The following is a 10,005-nucleotide window of genomic DNA, read 5'->3' as shown; positions in this document are numbered from 1 at the left end:
GAGGGAGCTTCCTTATAATATACACTGCCCGAGGGAGCTTCCTTATACTGCTGCACTTCAGTGATTCAGAGGAGCAAAACGGCTTCTTGAGTGTCATGTCTTCATGCAAATGAACAATACAGTTTCATAATCCAGAGTAATATTTGCTGAAAACAATTTTCCGAGGAATTTAGTCCTGTTTTCTTTTTTTTCATCATGGAAGGATTATGTTTTATACCTTTTAAGTACTATAGTGTTAGGAAAACAAGAGAGAACAAAAAACCTGCTGAGGACAGAGAGAAGCACCAGCATAACCACAGAAACTCTTTATAATTTAAAACAGAAGATCTCCCAATAATACCTTTTAACTTTTCTAATGCACCTGGCTTTTTACCCAGTTGTAGCCAGAATAGTTACTTAAAAACATCTTCCTAAATAACCTCTACTTATAAATTTAAATAAGAGAGAGAGAGAAAATTGTGTATGTGCATGTAAATATAATGAAAGTGGCAGAGGAAGAAAGTACATTCAGGAAATGACATAAACTTGTTTTAGCTTGGCCAATTTTCTGCATTTGTTTTATTATTCCATCATCTGCAGATTACCCAGTTATTTCAGTATTCTTTATCCTGAGTTATACTAATAGCATAGAAATGGAGAAATGTTGGGCACCTTAGTAGTTCTGGATAAGCTATTTAATTTTAGAAGGTTAAGACGATAAAAGTCTGCTCATTTTTAGGATTCCCAAATAAGGTATGTTTATAAGTCAAATGTGATTCATAATGTGGATCAGAAAAATATAGCCATAGGGCTGGCCCAGTGGCGCAGCAGTTAAGTGCCCATGTTCTGCTTCAGCGTCCCGGGGTTCGCCGGTTCAGATCCCGGGTGCGGACATGGCACCGCTTGGCAGGCCATGCTGTGGCAGGCATCCCACATATAAAGTAGAGGAAGATGGGCATGGATGTTAGCTCATGGCCAGTCTTCCTTAGCAAAAAGAGGAGGATTGGCAGCAGTTAGCTCAGGGCTAATCTTCCTCAAAAAAAAAAAAAAGAAAAGAAAAATATAGCCAAATAACCAAGAAGGATGTAATACGAAACAAGTATTCATACTTGTTTGTGTGTTTGATTTGGTGCTTTACATTTTTTTTTTACATTTTTAACTGCTTTCCGTATAGTTTGAGAAAGATTATTTCATAGGGCATCAATTTATTTTACTTTCTAGTTTTGGTGTTTTAAGGAATTTGAATGGTGTAATTGAATTATTTACTCTTGCTCTAAAATTCTCTGATTCAGGACCAGAGATTCATACTCTCTCCACAGTATAAATCCCTTGAAGAAGAATTGTTGGACTATGTGCATTTTGATAGATAGCTACAGCCAAAATTTCCTCTAAAGAAGCTGCGCTAAATTTGCACTCTCATGGCAGATTCTTTGAATTTTGATTTCTTGCTCTGTATGTTCAAATAAAGATTGTGACTAATAGAATAATGATTGTACTCAAACGTTTTTATAAATATATAGTGACAAACGGAAGTATCTGTATCCTCACTTTTTGCTACACAGTATCAAGTTTATAAACCTAGCTCATGTAATAGGTACCCGATAACATTTCTTTCATTCTGAGTAAAATTTAAAATCAGGCCAAGTGCCTATTCTGCAAATTCTTTACGTACATATTTGCAGATGAACAAATTTTGAGAAAAACATTTTGAAACCTACTTTCGTATCATCTTATCTGAAAAACAATTTTCAAATGTATAAACTGCAAATTTTAAAACATATCGTCCTGATGATAAGAATATTTCAGAGCTTGATTTTCCCCCAAGTACATAAAAGTGTAATTCACAGTCAGTGTATCAGAGTCTAATACTTAGTAGTTGTTAAGTTACCAAATCTAAGGAAAAAATTAACAGCTTTGAAAACGAATAAAACATTGTTAAAAATAATTAGATATCAGTTGTTTAATATGAATTAAAGAGTCAAGGAAATTGAAGAGATAATTAGAATAGATTGGGGATTAATGAAGTCTATGTGAATCATAAATAAACATAATTATTTGTTCAGTAGAATATTATTGTAAAATTCATGAACGTTTAGAGAAAAGCATAATGTCCCTCTTTTTCTGTGATGTTTTGTATATTACTGTAACTATTCATGAATAGTGAGTATCAATTCAGGTTATCTATGTGAATATAAATTTTCAATAAACTGGCCACTTAGTGTTCATTAGATCATGCTTTTGAATATGAATTCACTAGTATTTCAGATGCACTATGGATCTGACCCAGCTCATGAATATTCACACACGCAACTGATCTTTCTGAAAGTAATCACATCTATAAAAATGGAAATCTTGTTAGTTTTCAATAATGGGAAATGCTTAGGAATTTCCCTAATGGGAAACCATTAGGATGCTGGTCCCAGAACAATTTTACATTGCACTTGTTTTCCTTTTTTTGTAAATGATAAACTTTAAAATATAAACACATATGCTGCGCATCTTTCTTGATAGAAGTTCTTTGTTCTTTTAACTTTAAAAAATCTTGTGCATGATTTAACTATGATTGCATTTGTTTCTTTTATTTGCTGTGGTCACAGAAAAGAATAGAAGTTCAGCAATATCTTGAGTCCTTATCCTAAGCTCGTTTCCACTATTTAGGCTTGGTCATAGATTCTGAAGTGCAGAGTGAGGCATGGTACATATTTTATAGAGAGAGACCAAAAAAAAAAAAAAAGATGAGATTATCCATGTCATCTTTTTGTGTAAAGGAAAAATAATATTCTAAGCCAATTAAATTTTTAATTTGTTAGACATAAGATGTTATGATCATGGAGGCCCATAATTATAGGCTATTTTAGCCTATGTTTTTTGGGTTTCTTCGGTTATGTTATTGAGATCATAATGGCTTATAAAATTGTGTAATTTCAGATGTGCATTACTATTTTTCAGTTTCTTTATAAACTGCATCATGGTCAGCACCAGTAGTCGAATTTTTGTCCATCACTCCTTTATCCCTTTCGCCCACTCCCCCCAGGCCTCTTCCCCTCTGGTAACTTCTAATCTATTCTCTTGATCCATGTGTTTATCTTCCACATGTGAGTGAAATAATGTAGTGTTTGTCTTTCTCTGTCTGGCTTATATCGCTTAACTTCATATCCTCAAGGTCCATGCATGTTGTTGCAAATGGAACGATTTTGTCTTTTTTTATGGCTGAGAAGTATTCCATTGTATATGTATACCACATCTTTATACATTCATCTGTGGAAGAGCACTTGGATTGTTTCCACGTCTTGGCTATTGTAATAATGCTGTACTGAACATAGGAGTGTGTAAGTATCTTTGAATTGTTGATTTCATGTTCTTTGGATGAACACCCAGAAGTGGGATAGCTGGATCATATGGTATTTCTGTTTTTAATTTTTTGAGAAATCTCCATACTGTTTTCCATAGTACCTGGACCAGTTTGCATTCCCACCAGTAGCGCCTGAGGGCTTTTCTCCACATCCTCTCCAACATTTGTTGTTTTTAGTCTTGATGATTATAGCCTTTCTGACAGGTGTAAGGTCATATCTCATTGTGGTTTTGATTTGCATTACCCTAATAATTAGTGATATTGAACATCTTTTCATGTGCCAGTTGGCCATCTGTATATCTTCTTTGGAAAAATGTCTGTTCATGTCCTCTGCCCATTTTCTGATTGGGTTGTTTGTTTTTTGTTGTTGAGTTGTATGAGAGATTTATATATTTTGGAAGTTAACCCCATGTCGGATATGTAATTTTCAAATATTTTCTCCCAGTTGGTAGTTGTCTTTTAGTTTTGTTTATGCTTTCCTTCGGACTGCAGAAGCTCTTTAGTCTGATGTAGTCCCATTTGTTAATTTTTTCTTTTGCTTCCCCTCCCTGAGTAGACATGGTATTTAAAAAGATGCTGCTAAGACCGATTTCAAAGAGTATACTGCCCATATTTTCTTCTAGGAGTTTTATAGTTTCAGGTCTTACATTCAAGTCTTTAGTCCATTTTAAGTTGATTTTTTTTTTAAGATTGGCACCTGAGCTAACAACTGTTGCCAATCTGGTTTTTTTTTTTTTTTCTGCTTTATCTTCCCCACATCCCCCCAGGTATATAGTTGTATATCTTAGTTGCAAGTCCTTCTAGTTGTGGCATGTGGGACGCTGCCTCAACGTGGCCTGACGAGTGGTGCCATGTCCGCGCCCAGTATCAGAACTGACGAAACCCTGGGCTGCTGCAGCGGAGAGCCAAACTTAACCACTCGGCCACAGGGCCAACCCCTTGAGTTGATTTTCTTTTTATATGGCGAAAGATAATGGTCTCCTTTTGTACTTTTGCATGTGGCTGTCCAGTTTTCCCAATATCACCTTTCTCCGTTGGGTATTCTTGGCTCCCTTGTCCAAGATTAACTGACCATAGATGTGTGGTTTTATTTTGGGGCTTTCAATTCTGTTCCGTTGATCTGTGTGTCTCTTTCAGCGCCAATACCATGCTGCTTTGATAATTATAGCTTTGTAGTATATTTTGAAATCAGGGATTGTGGTGCCTCCGGCTTTGTTCTTTTTTCTCAGGATTGCTTTGGATATTCGAGGTCTTTTGTTATTCCATATAAATTTTAGGATTCTTTGTTCTATTTCTCAGAAGAATATCATTGAGATTCTGATTGGGATTACATTGAATCTATAGATTACTTTAGGTAATATGGACATTTTAACTATGTTTATTCTTGTAATCCATGAGCATGGAATATCTTTCTCTTTCTTTACATCTCCTTCAGTTTCTTTCAATAACATCTTATGGTTTTCAGTGTATCAGTCTTTCACATCTTTGGTTAAATTTATTCCTTGATATTTTATTCTTTTTGTTGTGATTGTAAATGGGATTGTCTTTTTGACTTCTCTTTCTGCTAGTTCATTATTAATGTATAGAAATGCAACTGATTTTTTAAAGTTGATTTTGTACCCTGCAACTTTGCTATAGTTGTGGATTATTTCTAATAGTTTTCTGATGGATTCTTTAGGGTTTTCTAAATATAGAATCATATCGTCTGCAAACAGCCAGAGTTTCATTTCTTCCTTTCCAATTTGGATACCTTGTTTTTCTTCTTCTTGTCTGATTTCTTTGGCCAAAACTTCCAGCACTATGTTGAATAGGAGTGGTGAGAATGGGCACCCTTGTCTTTTTCCTGTTCTCAAATGAATGGCTTTCAGTTTCTCACCATTATGATGTTGGCTGTGGGTTTGTCATATATGGCCTTTATTATGTTGAGGTACTTTCTTTCTATACCCATTTTACTGAGAGTTTTTATCATAAATGGATGTTGGATCTTGTCAAATGCTTTCGCTGTATCTATTCAGATGATCATGTGATTTATATTCCTCATTCTGTTAATGTGTTATGTCACATTGATTGATTTGCAGATGTTGAACCGTGCCTGCATCCCTGGTATAAATCCCACTCGATCATGGTGTATGATCCTTTTAGTCTGTTGCTGTACTCGGTTTGCCAATATTTTGTTGAGGATGTTTGCATCTATGTTCATCAGTGATATTGGCCTGTAATTTTCCTTCTTTCTGTTGTTCTTGTCTGGTTTTGGTATCATGGTAATGTTGGCCTCATAGAATGAGTTAGGAAGTGTTCTAGCGTCTTCAATTTTTTGGAATAGTTTGAGAAGGATAGGTATTAAATCTTCTATGAACGTTTGGTAGAATTCTCCAGAGAAGCTGTCTGGTCCTGGACTTTTGTTTTTGGGAGGTTTTTGATTACTGTTTCAATCACTTTACTTCATATTCATATTCATATTCATATTCTCTCTTTCAGCCTGATTCAGTTTTGGGAGGTTATCCATTTCTTCTAGGTTATCAAATTTATTGGCATATATTTTTCAAAGTATTCTCTCATAATCTTTTGTATTTCTGTAGTATCCATTGTAATTTTTCCTCTATCTTTTCTAATTTTATTTATTTGAAGCTTCTCTCTTTTTTTCTTAGTGAACCTGCCTAAGGAATTGTCAATTTTTCTTATCTTCTCAAAGAACTAACTCTCAGTGTCATTGATCTTTTCTACTATTTTGTAGTCTCTGTTACATTTATTTCTGCTCTAATTTTTGTTTCTCTCCTTCTGCTGACTTTGGGCTTTGTTTGTTCTTCCTTTTCTAGTTCTACTAGATGTACTTTATCTTTACTTATATAAGATTTTTCTTGTTTGTTGAGATGGGCCTGTAATCCTATGAATTTCCCTCTTATAACTGCTTTTTCTCCATCCCATAAGAGTTGGTATGTTGTATTTTCATTTTCATTTGTCTCCAGGTATTTTTTATTTCTCCTTTGACTTCTTCCCTCATCCAAAGGTTGTTTAGTATCATGCTGTTTAGTGTCCACATATTTGTGACTTCCTCAGCTTTTTTTCTGTAGTTAATGTCTACTTTCATAGCATTGTCATCAGAACAGATGCTTGATATAATTTCAGTCTTCTTAAATTTATTGAGGCTTGCCTTGTTTCCCAACATATGGTCTATCTTTGAAAATGTCACATCTCCTTAGAGAAGAATGTATATTCTTCTATTTTTGGATGGAATGTTCTGTATATATCTATGAAGTCCATAAGATCAAGTGTTTCATTTAAATCCGCTGTTTCCTTGTTGACTTTCTGTCTGGATGATCTATCCATTGATGTAAGTGGGGTTTTGAGGTCCACTACTATTATTGCATTGCTGTTAATTTCTTCCTCTTGGTCTGCTAACGGTTGTTTTAAATCCTCTGGTGCTCATGTATTAGATGCACATATATTCTTAAGTGTTAAGTCCTCTTGGTGGAAAGTACCTTTTATCATTCTATACTGCCCCTGCTTGTCTCTTATTGTGTTTTTTATCTTGAAATCTGCTTTGTCTGATATAAGTATGGCAACACCTGCTTTCTTTACTTTGCCATTTGCTGGGAGTATCATCTTCTATCCCTTCAACCTGACCCCTATGTTTGTCTTTAGAGCTGAGATGTGTTTCCTGGAGGCAGCATACTGCTGGGCCTTGTTTTTTAATCTATCTAGCTACTGTGTCTCTTTTGATTAAAGAATTCAATGCATTTTACATTTAAAGTGATTATTGGCATATGACAGCTTAATACTGCTATTTTATCTCTTGTTTTCTGGTTATTCTATATTTCGCTTGTTTCTCTTCCTTTTTATTTCTGACTGCCATTTTGTTTTGGTAGTTTTCTGTGGTAGTTTTTTCAGTTTTCTCTTTTTTTAGAATTGCGGCTCTGCCCTTAGTTTTTGTTTAGTGGTTACCATGAGGTTTGTATAAAAGATCCTGTAGATGAGACAGTCCATTTTCTGATAGCCTCTTATCTCCATTAGCCTATGCTGGTTCCATACCTTCCCCCTCCCCTTCTGAGTTATCGTTGTCGCAAATGATTGTGTTTTGTGTTGTGAGTTTGTGACTAAGTTCAAGTGTTTATAATTAGTGTTGATGCTTTCCTTCCCTTTAAGTTACAATTAAGTATTTGCTTCCCTGTTCTGAGAGAGAGCTGAATTTTTCTGATTTTGTGTGTTTATTTATCTCCTTGCTCATAGTTTTGTAGACTTTTGCCTTTTTTTTCAGATATGAGGGCATCCTTGATCATTTCTTGTAGGAGAGGCCTGGTGGTGATGAACTCCCTCAGGTTTGGTTTATCTGAGACAGCTTTTATTTTCCCATCATATCTGAAGGATAGTTTCATTAGATAGAGTATTCTTGGCTGAAAGTTTTTGTTTTTCAGTATTTTGAATATATCATTCTCTTCTCTCCTAACCTGGAAAATTTCTACTGAGAAATCTGCTGAAAGCCTGATAGAGGTTCGTTGTAGGTTATTTTCTTCTGCCTTGCTGCCCTTAATATTTTTTCTTTGTTGTTGACTTTTGCCAGTTTTACCACTATATGTCTTGGAGAAGGTCTCTTTGCATTGATGTAGTTAGGAGTTTTATTGGCTTCATGTATTTATAAGTCTGGTTCTTCCCCCCAGTTTTGGCAAGTTCTAAGCTATTATTTCTTTGAACAAGCTCTCTGTTTCTTTCTCCCTCTCCTCTCCCTCTGGAATACCTATAATCTTTATGTTGCTTTCCCTAATTGAGTCAGATATTTCTCAAAGAATCCCTTCATTTTTTAAAAATCTTAGTTTTCTCCCCTCCTCCACCTGAAGCATTTCTATGCTTTTATCCTCTAAATCAGTAATTCTTTCCTCCTTAACATCAGCTCTATTTTTTGAGGATTCTAGGTTATTTTTTTATCTCATTAATTGTGTTTTTCATGTCTAGAATTTATGCTTGGTTTTTGTGTATAGTTCCAATCTCTTTGGTGAAGTATTCCTTCTTCTCATTAATTTTATTCCTGAACCCATTGAACTGTCTTTCTGAGTTTTCTTCAACTCATAGAGTTTCTTTATGACAGTTATTTTGAACTCTCTGTCATTTAGATTGTAAATTCTTGAGACTTCATGGTTGGTTTCTGGAGACTTGTCATTTTCCTTCTTCTCTGAATTATTGCTATAGTTTTTCACATGTTTGATGAACTAACCCTTTGCCAGTGCATTTGTGGTAGTATCAGGTTGCAGATTCCACCTATTACTGCTGGGGGGAAGCAGGAGCCATGTTTCTGATCCATCCTGTCTGCTGGAAGTTGTAAGAGTGTGGTGGGCATGCCTGCCAGCTGGGAAAGCATTCATGCACAGGCTCAGGGCCCACTGCCTCTTCTTATAGTCACACCAAGGTGCATTCCCACTTGGGGGCCGCAGCAGCACTATGGGTACTCTCACTGGCTGGGAAAGTGTTCACATGCATGCACAGATCTGCTGCTGCGTCTTCCTACAATTGCACTGGCTGCTGTGCTTGGTGGGCAGGACTTCAAGGAATCTGAGCCAGGGCTACTCATTGGGACTGCAGAGGCATGATGGGCCCTCCCACCAGCTGGGAAAGCATTCATGCACAGGCTCAGGGCTATTGCCACCTCTTCTTACAGTTGCACCAAGGCACATTCCCATTTGTGGGACCACAGCAGCACTGTGGGCACTCTTGTTGGCCTGGAGAGTATTCACAGGTGTGTGCATATCTACTGCTGCCTCTTCTTATGGTTACGCCAGCCACTGTGCTTGGTGGGCAGGGCTTCTTCATGGGGTTTAAGCCAGGGTCACTCGTTGGGACTGCAGTGGCAGGTGCTCCTGCCAGCCAGGAATGTGTTTGCAGACAGGCTCAGGGCTGCTGCTGCCTCTTCTTACACTTACACCAAGGCACATTCCCACTTGTGGGGCCACAGTGGCACTATGGGTGTTCCCACTGGCTGGGAAAGCATTCACATGTGCACAGGGCTGCTGGGGAAGCATAGGGAGTGCTCACCTATGTCCACTACTTCCTGGGGGCCCAGTCCGTCCTTCAGATGTATAGCTGCCTGGGCCACTTAGGCATCCTGTTGGGCTATGTAGGTGTCTTCCATTGGTCAGTGAATGTCCATTTAGTTGTAGGTCAAAGGGGGAGAGATAGCAAGAACAGCTCTCTCTGTCATGTTGCTGACATCACGCCTTAGCCTATGTTTTACCTCACATTATAATTGCTTCTCTTTAATTATAATGATTAGCATACATTTTTAATACCTATTCAAGATCAGTCAGTAGTTTTAAGCAAATATCAAAATCAATGACTTGGCCCTTATTTGTACCATGCTCTAAATATTAACTAAACTAACCAGAAAAAAAAGAAAACTGTTGTTCATATAGGTAGTGATAAAGTATCAGCTACTTCCTGTTTCTAACACTGATATTGTCAAGCCTATGAATGAATTTTTTCTTTCTCAAAATGTATACATTTGTTGATGTTTTTGTGTAAACACAGTTAATACACTATTCTCAGTGACAAACATCTATTTTTTTTAACTCAGGTAACAAACCAAATTATGTTAGTATATCACAGAGAATCACCAATAATTGAGGGAGGTGGTCATCAAACTGTACACAAAGGTGTCCTGTAGGTTTCTTCAGAACTGCCTCAAGGGG

The 10,005-nt window shown here is 36.6% G+C and overlaps 1 protein-coding gene across 5 annotated transcripts in view; it reads left to right on the top strand.

Annotated features, from left to right (window-relative positions):
- Positions 1-10,005, top strand: part of CACNA2D1 (calcium voltage-gated channel auxiliary subunit alpha2delta 1) — a 516,254-nt gene that overhangs the window by 368,074 nt on the left and 138,175 nt on the right. The gene's annotated exons all lie outside the window — the stretch shown is intronic.

This window comes from Equus quagga, chromosome 8 (genome assembly GCF_021613505.1).
Source record: "Equus quagga isolate Etosha38 chromosome 8, UCLA_HA_Equagga_1.0, whole genome shotgun sequence".
In the NCBI taxonomy this organism is placed as follows: Eukaryota; Metazoa; Chordata; class Mammalia; order Perissodactyla; family Equidae; genus Equus; species Equus quagga.
The sequence above is the reverse complement of the archived record's forward strand: the minus strand, read 5'-3'. Positions and strand labels throughout refer to the sequence as shown.